Below are 17,639 nucleotides of genomic sequence, written 5' to 3' on the forward strand. Positions count from 1 at the left end.
GACCAGCCTAAGTAGTACCTAGCTTTTGCTTACAATGCTTTTGAATTGTTGGGAATTCATGACTCTAAAACTTGTGTCAAGCAAACATTTTTTTTTCTTATAAACAAAGTACTTAATATATTTGCTTAGCAAATTTTTTCATAAACTGTCACAATATAAAGATAAACTTGAACCAAATCTCTAACCAAGCATTGAAGATTTTGAATTAATAAAGTTGTTCTGTAATTATAATCACTGCAAACAACACCCTAGTAACTTGTAAATAACCTTATTGTGTGAGCTGATAGCTATGTAATGACTGCATGTCCATTGAAAATAAACCTGAGCAATCCCTATTGGAGACAGAAAATGGTACATGCCATACTTTGAAACATACTTTGATATTTATGTAATAATGAGGATCTCTACCCTTGGCATTTGGTTCTTCTTAACTTAGTGAAATGAGCTTAACAATGGTAAAGGAAAAGTCTACTGTATTAGCACGTCATGATGCTTCAAATTTTACTTTAAAAATTCCATTATTTGTAGACAGTAACCATCATATGGCTATATAGAAATTAAGGTATTTTAGAAATTGCAACAGGGAGACTGGTGGCAAATATTAGGATCAGGGTGCTGGCAGTAGCATACCTGAGTAGTGGTGAGGGCAGCAGAGCAGGAGAGGAGACCATAGGGAATTGTATAGTGCAGGGCCCTCTAAAGATGTGGTCATGCAGGAGTGCTTGACTGATGGTTTCAAATCCTCCAATTTTAAAAAGAAGCTGGAAGCCCAGAATTTATGATTAAACTCTTAATTTCTAAAAGTTGGCAAACTAATGCAAAACACCTTTAGGCCAAACAAAGCACACTTTGAGGCCCGTGGACAGCCAACTGTGACTTTGGCAAAGCTCTTGGTTTACCACAGGGCCCACCCAACCCTGCCAACTCACCAGGTCCACGGTGCCAGAAGAGGGGGAAGCCAGTGTGGACCAGAGGTGCCAGCTACCTGCTCTGGGGTCTTTCTAGGCCTGATGAGATAGAAAACATTTATTCAAATAGCCATAAAGAAACCATGTTAATAAAGAATACAGGAATACAGGTTAGGGGGAAAGTAATTATACTTTAATAGGAGAATTTTCAGAGTGGGGGGAAAGAGATAGGATGGAACATTTCAACTAGATCTAGGAAGTTACTTTTCAAACTGGGAAGTAAGTGACATCTAAGAGCATAACTTGGGAGTCACATACACTTGTGTTTTAATTCTGGCTAAGTCATTTATTGTGTGCCATGGAGACAAGTATCATTTATTGTGTGTGGCATTGAGGCAAGTTTTAGTGTTGGCAAAACTTATTTCTCAGTATTGATATAAGAATTAAATAGAATAATGTGTAGAAAATGTTCACCACAGTGCTAAGTACATAAAAATTAATTTCAGACATTATTCTGTTTTCTAATAACTTACCCCTGCCCACCTCACCATCTCTGTAGGATTCTTTTATCCGCTACATTGCCAGGGCCTAGTAGGACACCTGGAAGAATGGGATCATGAAATATTTAAGGAAGGAAGGAAGGAAGGAAGGAAGGAAGGAAGGAAGGAAGGGAGGCAGGGAGGGAGGGAGGGAGGGAGGGAGGGAGGAAGGAAGGAAGGAAGGAAGGAAGGAAGGAAGGAAGGAAGGAAGGAAGGAAGGAAGGAAGGAAGGAAGGGAGAAGGAAGTTAGGAAAGGGATGTTGGCCAAGTTAATAAGGGAAGGGGTGATAATCAGTTATGAAAACAGCAAGAACAAAGTTCTAGAGACACAAAAGTCCATGTGTCTTATGAGAACAAGTGGTTTCCTGGACCAGGGAGAGACTAGTCTGGGCAGGGGCTTGTCACAGGTCAGGGAGCTGCTGAAACTTTCCCCTCTAAATGGTTCTTTACCACCTTGGGGGTCTGGGTAAAGTACAATAGCTTCCATCAAAAGCATTCTTTTAAGGTCTTACACTTTCTCGTTAAATCCATGTGACTTTTTACTTAGCTTTATAACACTACAGTATTTGTTTTAACATTTTAAAAACATGTTTTAAATGACTTCCCACTGAAGGAATCAGAGGCCCACAAAAAGCCCCCACAGTTTTCCTACAACTTCTCTTACTTCACCCAAATCGTGGAGTGCCCCTCTCCACAACCTCCACAGTATCCCACTTGGATAAGTATGATGCAGGCAAAAAACCTTTTAAGGCATTGGAAGATTGGAATTGGATTTTGTTTTATAAAGTATACTTTTTTTAACACTGTGAAAGATACAGTGATAGGAAGGTGATTCTGGAGACAGATAGAACACTTAAGTGGCTGGCTATGTTCTGGCCAGAAATAATGAGGGACTGGAAAAAGGATGAGACAAGAAACTAGAAAAAATGATCAGTAGGAACACTCTATCTTTTTCTTAGTGCCCCCTTTAGCTCTTAATAACAAGGCTTCCAATTGTCCACAGTCATACCAAACAAGATAGACATCAACTATTGAGAAATTCCTCCCGCAGACATAGCCTCTGAAATGTCATTTAAGCACTTGGAAGCTGGGTGATCCTATGACTATTTTCTCATTTAGTGTTTGTGAAGGTTCCTGATCATGGCTCTCTCTGGGATTCCCATATTCACAACATATAACACCATTATCTCCTAGTCACTAAAAATAACTTGTAATAACCCAAGACTTTGTTATTCCCTTTGTTAGGCCTGTGTGGAAATTCTCCTTATCTAGATATTCACAATGTATTTGCTATGGGAAGCTAGCAGTATTTCCTTTATCTAATGTTCTTATTTGTTTTATTCCCTTAATGCATTTATGTTAATTATTTCTTCAAAAGTCTTCAGGGTTTGGTTCACAGATCATCCAACAGTGAGTTTTCTTTTTGTTTTTGTTTTTTGAATATATTTTTATTTATTTCAGAGAGGAATGGAGAGGGAAAGAGAGAAACATCAATGATAAAAGAGAATAATTGATCAGCTGCCTCCTGCACACCCCCTACTGGGGATGGAGCCCACAACCTAGGTATGTGCCCTTGACTGGAATAGAACCCAGGACCCTTCAGTCCGCAGGCCGATGCTCTATTCACTGAGCCAAACCAGCTAGGGCCAACAGTGAGTTTTAAATGCTCCACTGAGCACAAACAATAGTGCAAACATTTTTTTTAAAGGCATAAATGAAAGGAACATTGATCTCTGTTTATGTGATGCACTCTACACCTTTGTGTCCCATCTCTAGTATACATTGGATAATTGCTAATTAGCCAATTAGTTGTTTGCCTCCTCAGCTAGAGTGTGCTTCTTCAGAGCAGAGATCAAGTTGTCATTCATTCATTCATCCATACATGCATGCATTCATCTATTTACTTATTCACTTAACAAGCATATATTGACAACTAATGTTCATAGTACTAGATTCTGAGAATTCATGTTAAAAGGCAAATTTTCTGTCTTTGAGAAGTGAGGGAGATGTATGAGTATTACAATGCAGCATGAAGTATTACACTACAGGTATGCTCAGAGTGCAGAAGTTGGAAGGAGAGAAGAGGAAACATTACCTATGTTAGGAGTTTGGGGTAGTGCTGGGGGAATATAAACTCTTAGATGAGTTTTGAAACTTGAGAAGTTTTCAAGGTTAGGAATTAGAATATGGAGTGGGGCACCCTTGGGAAACTGTGGATACCAATGAATGAGTGAAGCATGAAGTATCAGTAGTGCATAGCATAATACACAACATTAAGAAGAATCTTAAAAGATTCAGAAATGGACCACTAAAGTTATTGGAGAGAATTAAGTAAGAATAAATCTGTAGGTCAAAAATCCCTAAAGCAAGTATCTGTCTTCTACATTCTCCCCTTAGACATTTTTGATTTTTTGTGTTGTTTTAGAGACCCATTTCATTGGCTGCTCTTACAGGACAAACTTATGGATTGCATCAGTTCTTTCTACCATAGTCCAGCTGACTTTCTCTGTTCATTAGAAAAAATAGAAAATAGCTCTCAAAAGGTGTGGATTTTTTTCAATCTTTACTGTAATCTAGCTGGTACAGACTGATGTGTAGTAAGGTCTACTGCAGGGAGGAAAGGCCTCCGTTGGCAAGTTTCTACAACTTCTTTTGAGTGATGAAGAGAAAACAATGAATTGAAAGAAAAGTTGAATAGAAAACAAAGTTTTGCTTTTACTATGCAGTTGTGGTTCATAATTGACAATCAAATTCTTGGTTATATCTGCCTCCTTTTAAATAAAGTAAGTAAACCAAACTTTGCCTCTTGTATTATTTCATTATTCCTGAGGCTAGTTCTAGTTCCAGTTCAAATGTTATGCTAATTTTATGATAAATAAAAAGTATCATTTCTTTGTCATGTTCAGCTTTTACAAATTTAGCATTAGGTCAATCTCCTTAGTGATGTATGAGTATCAAGAGGGTTTATGCCCGGCTGGCATGGCTCAGTGGTTGAGCATCAACCTATGAACCAGGTGGTCATGGTTCAATTCTGGTCAGGGGAACATGCCTGAGTTGCAAGCACAATCCCTGGTGTGGCGCGTGCAGGAGGCAGTTGATCAATGATTCTCTCTCATCATCTCTCTCTTCCTCTCTGAAATCAATAAAAAACATTTTTTTAGAAAGAGGTTTTTTTTTTAGAAAGATGATGGCTCTGGATTCCAAGACTTTATTGGCCAGTCACATGACACTCTATTAGTCAATGCTATAACACAATGCTAGTAATAGAGCCCAACTGAAGCCACCTTAAGCAAAAAATAAATGGAGGAGCTGCAGTTTAATGGACCATATAATCTAAATGCAGGGGCATATCTGCTTTGGGGCATGGGTGTATTCTTCGTTTAAACAGCTGATGACACTCTCCCCCCTACCCTCCCACCCATGGTCCCCATCAGCCATGCTTTCTTCTGTTTACTTCACTAGCCCTGTGATGGAAGCAAGGCGCTCAGACTCTCCTGTCTCACTTAATACTCATAGCTGGTCATCTGTTAAAAGAGCCGTCTCTCCTCTAGTGTCCATATCATTCCTGAGAATGCAGCCCCTGATTGGCCAACTTCAGTCTTGTGCTCATCCTCATGGTGCCTTGACTGACAACCACACCAGAAAAATTCACTGGGGGAGGAGATCCACTACAAAGAAGAACAAATAGCAATGCCCTATTGCAGAGATTAAGATAGGAATTCAGACTAACAGCATCTCTCTCTCTCTCTCTCTCTCTCTCTCTCTCTCTCTCTCTTTCACACACACACACACATTGAATATACATTATATGTGCTTAAGAGGTACTAGAGACACAGAAGTCTCTAGTACCTCAGGAGATTTTAATCTGGAGAAGAGATGATGGGAATGAGATTTACCACAAGTATAGTTTTCCTATAGCATCATGAAGAAGAGTACTCAAGAAAATTAGTTTTGGGAGTAATCACAAAGAGACTTAGGTCATAAGAAAGAATATATAAAAAGTCATAAAATCTTAAAATCTATAAAGAACTTTAAAGCCAAAATAAATTTCCATTATTTTGGAATTATTTAAGAATATTATTCTCATAAAAATAGAATTATGATAGATCTAATAAGAGCTGACATTGACTGAGCATTTACTATGTGCCAGGCTCTATGCTAAGTGGTTTGATAGATTATCAATTTTAATCCATATAACAGTCCTATGAGTTGGTACTATTATTATCATCTCCATTTTGTAGAGGGGAATCTTGCTTAGAGAGAGGAAGCAGCTTATTCAGGTTACCTAGTTAATGGTAGAGTAGCCTTCAAATAGGTCATCTGACTCCAAACATGAAGTTCTTAATCTCTAAGGACACCCTCTCCGTGATTCAGTTGTTTCCCTATTTTTCCATTAAATATATTCAGAAATTAGCATGGCATTTGGGTATACCTGTAACATTTGACAGCATGGTAAAATGTCATAATCTGAAAGTTTAGTAGTAACTAATTAGAAAAGTGAGTCTAAAGATAAATAGGAAGAGAATCTCCTCAAACTCGCCCAAAAGCTAAATAAAGCCATCCTTAATAGGGGAGATTCATTTCAGCATTATCTCTTATTTAAGGCTATATCCCATTTTCCTTCTGCTGATTTTAGATTAGGACGAAGAGCTTTTGTTTTTTGTTGGTGACATGTGACAGTTGCAAGAAAGGCAAAATTACACAGACTACTGGCATAAAGATAAGTTTAAAGATTATGGTTTCTTACTTCCCACTGATCTTTGTCCATTGTAATATGCTCATGTAATTCAATGGCTCTCAATTTATATTAATTTTGACAGAACTGCAAAACAGTGTTTATAATTCAGTATTTCATCAGAACTAGAGATGGATTTATAATAGAGATACAGCATTGATTTCATTATATTATCTAATGTTTAAAATTAAAAGTGTCTGCAATTTTTGTATAGCAATTATACCCTAATAAAGCTTTAAAAAAAGGTATCAATTATTGTTACCAGACCACTTCTGCAACAGTGGCTAGCCCTGCCCCAGCATGGTCTGGGACCGTTGCGTGACCAGTTTCTTGACTCATGCAGGTGAAAGTGAGAGTAAGTTTATTAAAGCTTGGAACAGTGAGGCAAAGGAAGAGCCCCGGAGACAGAATTAGGGGGTAAGCCTAGGATGAGCTGCTGCTGCCCACTGCTCCCCTGGGTGCAAACCTTATTAGACCCTTAGAGTTTAGGATAGAAGCAAATTACATGCCTCAGGAAAGGAGGGGGCACAGGTGTGCTCAAAGAAGAGCACATAATGGCATCCTTTGTCCTGAGAGTTTTATCTATTTTCTATAGGCAGAAATTTTAGGGGAGGTCCCAGGGTAGGATTTCAACAGAATATTCATTAGATCTCCAGGTGTGTCGTTTAGTATGTCTATGTATCAAAATGACTATATAGTGGGATCAGGAGTCATTCTTTGGTTAGTTGCACCTCTATCTTGGATTAGTCTGGCTCTAATTGTATTTTTAATCTATCTCCCTGATTAAAGCAATTTAAACCACCTGCTGTTAGATATCGTTGGTTAAGGAGGATAGATTTAGATGACTTGCTCTTAGGTATCTTTGGTTAGGGAGAACAGAGTCTTGTGATTTATCAGTGGACTGTTAATTGCTTAGCCATCCAGCCATTTGTTCAACCACTTGTCTCAGTTTCTTCATTCCACTTGCTAGGGATTACTGACCTGCCTCACTATCTCAGGCATAATAGTACAACATTTCTTAATGCTTTCTGTAGTTTCAAATTGGATAAACTTCATCATAAACTGTCTTCAATGATACTATTAAAAATATCTTCCCGTTCTGGCTACTGTTGCTCAGTGGTGAGAGTATCTGCCTGTGCACCAAAGGGTCGAGGGTTTGATTCCCAGTGAAGGGCACATACGTGGGCTGCAGGTTTGATCTCTGGCGCCAGTCAGGGTGTGTGAGGGAGGCAACCAATTCATTTCTCTCTCTCACGTGGATGGTTCTCTCTCTCTTCCTCTCCATTCCTTTCTCTCGAAAATCAATTTAAAAACATATTAAAAAACAAATGTCTTCCAGATACAACTACAAATTAAAAGTGGTTTTATATAGAGCAATACTTTTCAACAATAATATCATTGTAACTCTAACTCCAATTCAGATTCTGATACCAACTGGATGTCCTACAACTCAATTCTGACACTTTCTACCTGGTTATAGCACCAGATGCCACAGGTTAAGGGTTCAGTCCCACAAGACTTCCCCCCCTACTTCAGACACCCATTGCAAGTCCAGGTGGTCACCTGTGCTTCTGACCCAGTGGCTATAAGTTGGAGGTTGCCATGACCCCATCCTTGGGTTCAATTAATTTGCTAGAACAACTCGCAGAAGTCAGGAAGCCTGTTTACTAACTAGATTGCCAATTTATTACAAAGGATAGGAATCAATAGCCAGATGAAGAGATACCTAGCAGGAGGTCCTGAACAGGAGCTTCTGTCTCCATGTTCGGGCCTAGAATAATAGCATGTGGAAGTGTTCTGGAAGCTCTACCAATGCAGTCCTTTTTTTTTTTTTTCTTATGGAGGCTTCCTTATGTAACATGATTGAGTAACTCATTGTCCATTTTGATGGCTTTAACCTCCAACTCCTATCCCCACCCTGGAGGTAAAAGGGTGGAACTGAAAATTGCAACCCTCTTAATATTTTAGTTGGTCCCTCTGGTGACCAGCCCCAATCCTTTTATGATTTAGAGGTTTTGTAAAAGTTGCCACATTAACATAACAAAAGACACCTTGCTCTCTCTCACCACTCAGGAAATTTCAAAGATTTAAGTGTCCTGATTCTGTTTTGGAAACTAGATATTTAGACCAAATATATATTTCTTAAAATGAATCACATTATGAGTCATGAATTTAAAATTACATTTAATTAAAAAGTCTCTATTTTTCAATAGTTAATCTTTATAAAATCTCATCAATTCTCACTCTTAAAATTACAAAAAAACACAAAATTCACAATACTTCTCCAGTATGATTTAAATAAACTTCATTTGTTGCCTAAATTAGATATCAAGTAAACTTCAATAAACTATAAGATCATTTTGAACTTCCAAAAATAGCAATAATTACAAAATTTCAAATTAAATTTGAAATGCAAAACAAGTTCAAAATTGCCTCTGAACACTTTGAATTTAATATGGCATCAGTTTTATATTCATTGTCTTACTGCTATTTACAGAATACCATAAAATTGGTTTAGCGAAACAGAAATCCCTATCCAAAGTTTTCCCCATATTCTGAATTTGGTCTGTGTCCATTCATACAAAGTGAAATGGAAAACAATATAAATGGGTGATGCAAGTACAAATGAAGCACATTCAGTGAGATAATTACCAATTCAATCTGTGTGAGTGTCCAGGTAAGAAACATTTAAACCTGTAGAGAATTTTGTGAGTTTATTTGAGCCAAACTGACCACAATTGCTGGGAACCAAAATCTCAAGAGATTGAGAAAATTTTCCAGAGAATGGCAGTTCTGCACCTTATTTTATACATCAGGAGCAAAGGAGGGAGGGTGGGGAGTGTAAGAAGTTACCTGAAATCCATTGGTGATAGATTAGGGAGGTGGGAGGCAGCAAAGTGGAAATCTCTGGGGTTGGATAAAAAGTAAAAGGAATAGACACATACTTCTTTTACATAGGTAGATACCGGATAGTTAACAATGAACAATTACTAGGATAACAGTTAAAATAAGGTGTGGTCTCCTGCTCTGGTGGGAGATTGTGCCCTAATAGGTCCGGGAAAAGGAAATCACCTAACATTCTAAAGGTATGTTATCTTAGATGCAAAAAGCACAATAGACAGGCTCAATTAAGGTAAAGATTGACCTTTGTCAGGAAAGATACTAGCCTAGGACATGACTACCCACCTTCAATCTCTTTTAGTTAGGAAGTTTTAATTTCAGACCATCCTATGTGGTTACTGAGGTATCTCAGTTTGTAAGGCCCGTCATGCAGGCCTCCCCTGAGTTTGTCAGGTTTAGTTTGTGGCCCCTGTTTTGTCCACATGAATACTTACTAAATATAAGTCAAAGTGTTGTCAATGTAAGAAACATCCAAACCTGTAGAGAATTTTTATAAGTTTAGTTGAGCCAAACTGACACGACATATGCCAGGAAGCAAGATCTCAAATGCTCCAGAGAATAACAGTTTTGCAGTTTCTTTTATACATTTTAAATTAAGGAGGGACTATAAGAAAAATTACATGGAGGGGAGAGGAAGCAACTTGAGGATGGAATTACAGGATAGTTAAGAATATGTGTTCTCTTGGTGAGTGGAAAAGGGGCATTGCAAAGGTGTGCTAACTTAGATGCACAGGAACAACAAACAGAGCTTACTAAAGAAGTTATATGCCTGGGACATGACTACCCACCATGCCTGTCCAGTTAGGAATTTATGATCAGATCACCCTGTGATGTTACTTTATGTAGAACCCCAGTGTTATGTACGATGGTGATACAAAAATGTTTAAGTCAAGGTTTTTGCCTTTGATTGAATATGAATCTTTGACCTTCAAGATTCTTTTTCTCTGGGCAAATAAATATATCCTATAATCTTTCAATAAGGAATCATATACAATAAAAGCCTAATATGCAAATCGACCAAACAGCAGAATGACCAGTCACTATGATGCACACTGACCACCTGGGGACAGACGTTCAACTCAGGAGCTGCCCCTTGGTGGTCAGTGTGCTCCCACAGGGGGGGCGCTGCTCAGCCAGAAGCCAAGCTCACAGCTGGAGAGCACAGCAGCAGTGGCAAGAGCCTCTCTTACCTCTGCTGTAGGCGGGCTGTAAGGAGAGAGGGGTCCTGGACTGCAAGAGTCCCAGACTGTGAGAGGCATGTATGACTGCTGGCTTAGGCCCGATCCCCTGGTGGACACCCCCCGAGGGGTCCCAGACCAGGCTGAGGGACCCACTCCCCCATCCCCAGTGCATGAATCTTGTGCACAGGGCCTCTAGTGTATAGTAACTATAGACATTTAAGTAGCAATTGCTTAATTCAGGAATGTTGTATGCTATATACATATTAAGTATAAAATAAGGATGTTCATTATTTTGAATAGGAAAGTAATTTTAAAAAGAAAGGAGTTATTTTCTAACTATTTTTACTAAATATTATATGCATATCAAAACTGACCATCACTTGCTGACATATTTTCTAAATTAAAATAAAATTTCATTCAATTTAAAACACCTTAATTAGCTTACAAGTAATACTTATCCATACTCTAGGTGATGAAAGAAATTTCCATGTGAATCCCTCATAGCCACTGACTAAGAGCCATAGCTTGTAGGGGAAGCATGTATGTATAAAGCACCTGTTTAGTTTTGTACATTCATCACACATTTTTAAATGAAGGGAGGAAAATATTGCCTCCTTTAAAAGTTATGTCAGCCAAAGAAACAAGTTGAAAGTAGATGCTTGAAGTAAAATATGAGTGGTCAGAAGAGATAGATAAAAATAATTTAGCTTAGCATACATTACAATTGTCTGGTTGCTATGGCAATGGCCACACAGAAAGATTGCAGATATGTGTTACCAAGATGATTCAGTTTTGATCCCCCGCCCCCCATTAGTATGAGCCTTGGGTAAAGGTCAAACTCAGGACCAGGAAGAATACACTGGCGGGAGAGTTCCTTTGCTCATTTGCCCTCATGGCCTAGAGGTTGGGACAAATGTAGTTCAATGTGAGTCGCCTAATGAAAGCGGGCAGTAGCAATAAATTTTCCATGATTCACAGGATGAAAATTATGTAAAATATCTTTGTATCAGGTATGGAAATCCGGAGCACACATGTCATTTTCACACACCCAAGTGGCACAAGATCTTGTAATGTTAAGTGACTGAACTATTCCTTAAGTTGAATTCAATCATGGGATATTGTTTATAATGAAAGATTTGTAATTAGATATTAAACCTATAAAACCCAATTGCTTTTTAAAAGTTCATTTAAAAGCAGTTAATCTTCATAGAATTTTAAAATTTTAAAGATACTTTAGATATCATCCTCTCTCTTTCTCTCTTCTCTCTTCCTGCCTCCCTCTCTCTATTCCCTGGAAACTCAAATAAATTTCAATGGAGCCTGAGGATTTTGAATTTTTAACAATCTCCATTGCATTTGCAACCTCTGTTTCCACATTATTAATATCGGGCAAATTTGAAAAACATGGATGTTGCCCAATCTTTTTATTCTGCAGTTAAAGAAGCTGAAAAGAGAACCCAGTAGAGACTGAGGTTTCACATTTCTTCAGTTGGTATTGTACATTGTATTGTTTTCTGTAGATTTCTTAATGAGTTCATTGGTCCAGTTATATTTTCTTATGATGTTTTAGTTATAATATCTTTGTTTTTAAAAGAGACGTAATTCTTGTTTATGCAAATCATACTGGATAACAGGCTCCCCTTCATCAGGGAGCAACTGCCATATTGAATTCAAGAAGCAATCTTCCTCAGAGAAACAAGCTCCATTGAAGAGAGGGGCTAGGCTGGAGTGCTCTAGTACCGGCTTCTCATAAGCGTTTCCTAGGAGAAAAGTTTTCTTTGTCAAATAATACCCACTCTCCCCAGAAATTAACATGGTGAATTAGCACCTTAAAAGTTCTGAGAAGTACTAAAATAAACACATCTACAAAACAGCTTTACCCTTTATTTCTCAAACATTTTAATGACAAAAACTGTTTTTAATTATTTGTTTATATTTTGTACCAATTCTTATCTTGAGGAATTCATATTTGAAGGGAGAATATTTAGATAATATTCTTTAGGTAATAATGTTTTTTCACAGGTGACTGTGAGTACTGATTATTCAATTCAAATATGGATGTATGATAAATTTTAAAACTTTTTAAAGAAAGGAGGTTGGGATAGGCTTGCGGTATGATTGGTGAGAAGGGGGTGGTACTCAATAGTATAGAAGCTGAAAACTTTAACTTTCTTCCCAGTTAGGTTCTTTAGATGGTCTAATAATTAAAATGAAATAGACAGAATAATAGGCAAAAAACAAATTTTGTGTCTAGGAGCCCCAAATCCTGAGACCCAAAGATAGTCAGGAAGTTGAGGCTTGTGTGCCATCCTGAATTAAGGAGAAGGGGTAGGTGTCTGCACTTCAAAGGGGGGAAAAGACAGTTGAAAGGAAGATGAGGAGTAAATGGTAAACAAATGTTTGCCTTGCTGTGCAGATAAGCCATTCTGATGAAAAGTCATCTTTGGTATTAGCTCTCGCCTGGCATGGGTTCTCTATCTAAAAATCTTTAGGCATTTAAGGGGAAGGTAAACAGCCCTTCCTGAGGCTGTTAGAGCTGGATGGTCTTCAGCTCCAAATAATCCACATGCCAAAGTGATATATTTTGGAGTCACATATTCTGCTTTCCCTCAATGGGAACTATACTTCTCCTTATTGTTTTAATGAAGTCTACTAGGGTTTATTTTCTAACCGTACCAAATATAGAACTGGCTCAGAGAAGGAGGAGAAAATACCATCTGCATTTCCTTTCTTTTCTCTTTTAAATGTCATCTATATCTCTTTTTATGTTTCAAATATATCTTTCACAAACACACCTTGTATTGTGGAGCCTACTCCTTTAGAATCACTTAGAAAGGAAAAAAATGTGGGATGCAAGGTCATGGAGAAGAGAATTAAAAAGTGTCTAAATCTCTCTTCTGAGAATACCATAGTTAAAGCTGCCTTTCTCTTGTATTTTAGTAGTTAAAGAGTTGAGAATAGAGAACTCTTTTTCTGCTCTGGTCCCCATGTCCTGAGATCAGTGGTACAAGGAGGTACCCCCAATGGTAGGGACAGATGAGGTGGCATGCAGTGTGAGGTGAACCAGGTTACAAAGACATGCTGTGTTTTATACTCTTGTCTCCTCTATTTCCTGTTGGTCTCTCAGTTTTCCTTTTCAGATGTGGCAGAAAATATGGAAAATGGTCTACAGCCAGCTCTAGTTCCTGTTGCCTGTTGATCTTTCTCACATTGGAAGTGAAGTATCAAGCTGACAAATCCCCAAATCATTATTAGGAACACAGTCTTAATTTTCAGGTCATGGTGACAACACTGGGTGAAATTGATTGAAATCAAAAGGAAAAAAAAAGAATGTAATAGAGAGATACATTCTAGAGCTGCTTTTTGGTTGACTGGCAGCAGTCAGTTGAGCTGTACAATCCTGTTTAAGGTGATAAGCTGTCATTTGTAAATTATGCCCATAGCTATATCCATTATTCATGGGGTTGGAATCAGAAAATAGTGTGATTTCAGGCCCCTAAATTTTCCTACCTGCAGGCACCTGAATTACTTCCAAAACTGCCTACTCACTGCCTCTCATTTATTTTCTATCATTGTTAGATCCTACCAGCCCACTTCGTGTTTCCAGTGAAGAAAGACTTCTCTTTTCTCTTTCCTATATTTTCTTCCATAGAAATGAATGAATAAGTCCTAATGAAAAGGGTGCTTATAATTCTAGTAAATGGAAAAGTGCAAGCATAAGATTTCTGTATAAAGTTAACTAAAAATAAAGTATTTTCCAAGGAATAAATATCACTGCCTACTCTAGACAACCTATTACTTGAAAGACTAAAGCATTAGCCTCCTGGATATTAAAAACAGAGAGAGATGATTATCATATTTTTACATTTTAGAATCATTTAATATTATCCTATATAATAAAAGGGTAATATGCAAATTGACCCTAACAGTGGAATGACCAGGAATGACTGGTCGCTATGATGCTCAGTGACCACCAGGGGGCAGATGTTCAACACAGGAGCTGCCCCCTGGTGGTCAGTGTACCCCCATAAGGGGGGCCCAGCTCAGCCACAACCCAGGCTGACAGTTGTGAGTGCAGCGGTGGTGGCAGGAGCCTCTCCCACCTCCTTGGCAGCACTAGGATGTTTGACTGTGGCTTAAGCCTCTCCCCCCATCAGTCAGACATCCCCCGAGGCTCCCAGGCTGCCAGAGGGATGTCCGACTGCCAGGTTAGGCTCGATCCCCTGAGGAGTGGGCCTAAACCGGCAGGTGGACATCCCCCGAGCGGTCCCGGACTGCCAGAGGGCAAAGGCCCAGCTGAGTGATCACCCTCCCAGTGCATGAATTTTTGTGCACTGGGCCTCTAGTTTATTTAATAAATAACCATAACCCCTCAGTTTTTACTTCTGATTAGTCATATGAAGATTCTGAATAAGTTTCTTACATATTTTCCCTCAAATTTGCCTACATTTTAAAGCCAAACTCCCTTTAGAATCACGAAGGTGGAGAGGAGAAAACATCAGTGCAGAGTGAAGTTGAAGGAATGTTGCCTTGGAGGCAGTTTTGTTCCATCCTGAACCTTCAAGCCATTCTCTCCTTTTTTTCAGTTACTAAAAAAACCCACAATGGAGATAAAGATTATTTTAGTTCCCATTTAATTTCCACACAGTTATCATCTCTGGCCTATCCAATGGACAAGAAAAGAATGATCACATATTGTATGGCTAAATTAGTGTTCATCCTGACAACAATGATTTTTTTAATAACATATGAGAGAAATACTCTAGTGTTATTTCAGAGAAAAAACACTTTGTTAAATAAAAGAATGTCTTAATGCAATTATTCCAATAGTTTTGAAACTTGAGCTCCTTAAACTACTAGATGCCAATAAAGAGGATGGGACTCAAGGGGATGGAGCATTGAGACTTTCACACGACCCCCAGATTCAGTCAGATAAGCTTCATTCTGAGTGGTTTCATGTATTGGCTTTCTCTTAAGGGTGTGTGTGTGTGTGTGTGTGTGTGTGTGTGTGTGCGTGCTATGTTCTGAAAAACTTAAGTCAGGCACTCTGAATAAACTTTGGTCTAGTTCTGCTACTGATTTTGTGCTTTCCTTTATGAAAACTGCTTGGACTTCATTGATTCTGGTCATCAAGTCTTTATTTTTATAGATACTTTTCAGTGAAGTGAATTATTCAAAGTTCCATAAGTTATTGACTGCACACTACAACTAGAACTCTCATTTCTGAATGTGTAGTGTAGGGCCCTTTCCACTTGGCACTCCCACTTGGGAGCAGAGCCATTTTAATTCCTGTATCTCCAGAAGTGAGTTTATATAACTAGTTACAACCAAGTAATCAAATAGGCTACTTTTTGAAATGAATATTCTTCTATCTGCCTCAAGAATAGGAACGAAAATTAACTTTCTGGGAAAGCAAACAATTTTTGTTTATCACAGTCACAAAAATTTAGGTTATTTCTTATTTGTTCTGAGAAGATTCTCAGAAAAAAGAATCTGATGCTACTTTTGTGCCAGCAGGTTTAAATGTAGAAGTGATATTAATTGTCAAGAAGAGACACGATATACAAGGACAAAGCAACAAAGAAAACAATGAACTTCTGTTCCTGAAGAAATTTTTTTTTCTCTTTGAAAAATAGGATTCCTAAATGTTGTCAAGAACAATAATTCCACATTGCAGAATCCTTTTTCATTGCAAGTAAAATCGAATTCCATATAGCAAAATACAGCAAAATACAAAATTACATGCCTAGGGAAATATCTGAAACTTGACTTGACCAGCATGGCTCCTTGTCCACAATATTTGAAGGGGTTATATTATAAAATGTTTCATTTATTGGCTTTAAGGTAAGAGTTTTTAAAATATATTCTATGTATTTAACACTCATACATCTCTGTTTCCCATCCATATGCTTGTTAAATTAGAATTTTTAAGTTTCTGAATTTCAAGAATGAAATTTGAGAACTTACTATAATCAGTAATATAATTTATTTTTTCTGCATTCTATTTTTATTTCCATAGCTTATGAAGAGTTAATTCCTTGATAATAGGAGTTCTTCCCCATCCTCAACCCTTGAGAATAAACTCAGAACCCAATTACTGGTGCTAACAGTGCCAGGAATTTTTGGTTACAACATGTGAAAATTAACCTGCTAATAATTGGGATATGATTATATTCAGTTGGCACTTGAAATTCACTTTGTGTTCCAGCAAACTTTAAGAACACACTTTGAAAGTTACAGGGAAACATTTATTTTTAGAACAGTTACCCAACAGAGGAAGGAAATATTCTTGATTAATCTATAGAGGTTAGGAGACCCTGCTTCCGCAACATTTGCTATTTCCCCAGCTTCTGTAGTTGCGGAGACAGCAGACATTCTTTTCTCTTGCTTTGGCTTTCTGTGTAACTTGGGTGAATTGCCACACCTTGATTATGCTTCAACCAGTGAGCTCAATATAGCTATTTAAAAGTATTAGCATTGTTTGAAATAGTTATTCCCAACCCTGTCTTAGAGAGAAAACTTTGTTTTTTAATGGACTAATTCCTTTCTTGCACTATCATCCACATGAACTCACTTTAATATGTCCTTTAGAGTCAACTTTTCTCATATTCCTGAAAAACAAACACACATACAAACACACTGCAGAAGGCATTGGAGTATTTCCTCCCTTCCACCCCTTCTTACACTATGAGTGCTTTCCGCCTTCCTTGCAACTTGTATTCTCACTCCTCACCAGTTGTTTTGTCTCTGGACCAACAGTCTCCTTAAAGCTCTACTTGTCCTGCTTATAACAAGACTTGAGGTTTGCTATCAAAGATTCCTAGACTTGCATTAGTGCCATTCTTTTCTCTATATATCAAACTCTACCATTTCTGAAATCCATACCATCTCTAGTTAAATTTGTCAGGCATCCAAGCTTGCATTGACCTCTTCCATGCTTACACTCTAAGGCACTTGGTCTGTTTCCACACAACTAAACAATTAATTTCCATGTTGTATCTCTTGTTAGATGGACATATGACAGGTAGGTAGGTAGGTTAGGTAGGTAGGGACATAGACACATAGTTGGATACATAGATGCTAAATATTTCTGTGTATGTGTGGATGTATAATGACTTTTGTCATCTTCTTAACTAGAAAGCTTTGAGAAATAAGATTATAATATATTTGAAAAATATGCTCCAAGGAACTAGCACAGTGCTCACTCATCAGACTATAAAAGGGGTAAATAAAATGCCATTTTATCTGGTACATTCTTGGTACTCACAGGAGAAGATTCTAACTTCTGGTAATACTTCTTTGGTTGGAAGAAATAAGGCCCTCATGGACCCATTCATTTAAAGTTATTTCTAGGTGCCAGGTAGGTCAAATAAGA

At 37.9% G+C, this 17,639-nt stretch overlaps 1 protein-coding gene across 2 annotated transcripts in view; it reads left to right on the forward strand.

Annotated features, from left to right (window-relative positions):
* Positions 1–17,639, forward strand: part of KCNH7 (potassium voltage-gated channel subfamily H member 7) — a 400,753-nt gene that overhangs the window by 284,144 nt on the left and 98,970 nt on the right. The gene's annotated exons all lie outside the window — the stretch shown is intronic.

Source organism: Myotis lucifugus, unplaced genomic scaffold (genome assembly GCF_000147115.1).
Source record: "Myotis lucifugus unplaced genomic scaffold, Myoluc2.0 scaffold_5, whole genome shotgun sequence".
Taxonomy (NCBI): domain Eukaryota; kingdom Metazoa; phylum Chordata; class Mammalia; order Chiroptera; family Vespertilionidae; genus Myotis; species Myotis lucifugus.